A 3,193-nucleotide genomic window follows, 5' to 3' on the forward strand; every position below is an offset into this window, starting at 1 on the left:
AGAATGTCCTATTTTCCCTCACATAGGAATCTTCCTGAAAAGAACTCCCTCTGGCTAGAATACTCATTACAACCCATTACTCCATCTCTGACATGTGTTACATAGCTAATAGATTCATATTTAAGGTACCAGTGTCTTTCACAAGCTCACTAGATGGGGTGCCCCTCCTGTTAATGAATGCATCTGCTTCTTTTCACATCTCGCATTACATTGAAACAACCCCACAACTAATTCTTCATTGGACTGTGAGCCTCTGGAGGAGAGGTGACATGCATTTAACCCCTTTAATAGAAGGATTGGATCCAGTGAAGTTACAGATAAGAAAGTGGCTTTTTTTCCCCTCCTCCATACTAGTGCTTTAAAACATTTCTGATACTCCCTTCCTAATTTGCCTGGAATCTTTTGCTACAAAGTTCAATTGTTGGAATCATTTGCTGTATATTTATTTCCTTGGTAAGAGGAAGTCTCATTTTTAGATACTGAATCCTTTTGGTATTAAAAAGTCCAGTCTGGTTTAATTTAAAACTTAAATCTCACATTAAACAGAAAGCTTTTCCCCACTTACCAATGTAGCTGTGACCTCACTTGGCTTGGGAACTGGTAGTGGGAAGACAAACATGTTTTTTTTCTCTTTCTTCTCTACTTCTCACCCTTTGCTTCTGGGTCTCATTTCCTCCTCTAGTGTATTTTGAGAGAAGATGGGAAGATATCTTCTGTGATTGGTTTTATTATCATCTGAGCACTCTGTGTCAGGCAAATGTGAATTCTTTCATTGGTTGTATTAATGGGTACTTCTAAGGCTCCTGTGGGTATCTGCATATGTCATAGATCCATTCAGTTTCCCACTTTCTGGAAGTACACTCCATAGAGTTACATTGCTGGAATCCTTTTCCCCAACAGGGCACCCTCTTGTATAGGGTGCTGTCAGGATCGTTTGAGCCTGGCCACTTGTGCAGCATTTTCACTAGGCCAATGGGTAACTCTACATCTTTGCCAGATGTTGCTTATGAGGGTGCAGGGTGCTTGTACTGCTTTCGCCTTACCCAGTCCTGTGGACCCAGAAGATATTTAACACCAGTTGCTTTGTTCATAAATATTCCCCAGACTATGGAGATGCATGTCAAGCTTGCTCAAAATTTATCTCAATATGCTCTGGTCTAGTAGCCCCAGAGGTGGCCTTGTGCATTTCTGCTGTTTAGAAAGATTCTAACAGTGGAGTAAGTAGCAGGAAATCCTTCTGGAGGACTTCTCATTTGTATTGAGATTGTAGCCACAGGAAGAAAGGGAAATATCACAGCACTTTGCCTAAGCTGATTACTCACTGCTTCTGTTAGTCATTAGTTCAAGTTTCTAGTCTTTTATATATTATGGACATGGGTGAATTGTGTTTGCTAATTTAGTAAGTCCAACTTGGATGTAACTAGAATCTCTATTTATAATGTGGAGGCTCTTATTTCCTCATTAAAAGGATATATGTCAGAGACTCAATCAAACTGATTTTCTTAAAAATGGGAAATATTAACACAGCTACCTGAAAATGAGAAATGTCTCTTCATTTTAAAATTCTATTTTGAAAAATTGCCAAAGATTTTAATTTATCCCATGGAAATACACTATTCAAAGGTTACATTTTTAATGTCCTAGAAAGTTGGGCTTAACACTTATCTGTATAATCAAATACAAATATATACATTTCCCATTTAATTAATTTAATTAGAGCCTTATGAGGTAATGTTTTAGGAAGTAGTAAATTATATATATATATATATACACATATATACATACATATATATTATTTATAATCTATTTTAATTGCAATTCAAAATCAGTTTAGTTATTAGTGTCAAAATATATATATATGTGTGTGTGTATATATATATATATATATATATATATATATATTTTTTTTTTTTTTTTTTGCAGTATGCGGGCCTCTCACTGTTGTGGCCTCTCCCGTTGTGGAGCACAGGCTCTGGATGTGCATGCTCAGCGGCCATGGCTCACGGGCCCAGCCGCTCCACGGCATGTGGGATCTTCCCGGACCGGGGCACGAACCTGTGTCCCCTGCATCGGCAGGCAGACTCTCAACCACTGCGCCACCAGGGAAGCCCCAAAATATATGTAAAAATAGGTAATATTAGCAAAACCTGAATTATATACACTTAATTTTTAAAATAAAATACAAAATGAGAATAATGATGTATAAACTACATTTAATTGATTTCCTCTTTAAAATGTAATTAGTGGGACTTCCCTGGTGGCGCAGTGGTTAAGAATCCGCCTGCCAATGCAGGGGACACAGGTTTGAGCCCTGGTCCCACGTGCCAAGGAGCAACTAAGCCCATGCGCCACAGCTACTGAAGCCTGCGTGCCTGGACCCCAGCTCTGCAACAAGAGAAGCCACTGCAGTGAGTAGCTCCCACTCGAAGCAACTAGAGAAAGCCTGCACACAACAATGAAGACCCAACGCAACCAAAAATAAATACATAAAAAATTGATTATTAAAAAAAAAACATAATTAGCATTCCGTAGATAACATGAGTAATACCATCCAAAGTAGTTGCTTTAGCAAACATTACAATACAGAACTGTGGGTCAGTTCATGGGGTGGTTGCCATTCCAAAAAAAAAATATTCACAGTTCTCTTTTAATTGCATTTTAATCTATTTTCAGGCCGGCTAGAATGGAGTACTATTATTTTATCATCAGATAACATTTATGCTAAAGCAACCAACATTTTATATAAAGTTTTATTAAAATCTTACATGTTTTTTCTTTGATATTCTTTTATAATATAAGACTTTGAGAAAAAATTTGTATACATGACAGAGTTCTCATAAGAGAAATTAAATTCTCTTACTATAGTACTAAAATCAAGTTTAACTATAAAGAAAGAATGTTTATTAACCAGTCCATATCAGAAATATACGTTTCATTTACTTATAAGTAGCCAAGGTAGAACTGAATAGAACAAAGCTTAAATATCTCTGTGAGGAGCATGATAGATACGCCCCCCCAAGAAGCTATTCATATATTCAAAACTATCCATGTATTTAAACATCATCGCTCCTTCCTAAAATATCTAAATTTATACAGTTCTAAAATGAAGTATTTTACAAGTAGATAACCAACTTCTATCTAGAGTTATGCTCTGACACCACCCAAATCTAGGAAATTACTCTTTCCTGGTCCA

This window comes from Lagenorhynchus albirostris, chromosome 8, assembly GCF_949774975.1.
Source record: "Lagenorhynchus albirostris chromosome 8, mLagAlb1.1, whole genome shotgun sequence".
Taxonomy (NCBI): domain Eukaryota; kingdom Metazoa; phylum Chordata; class Mammalia; order Artiodactyla; family Delphinidae; genus Lagenorhynchus; species Lagenorhynchus albirostris.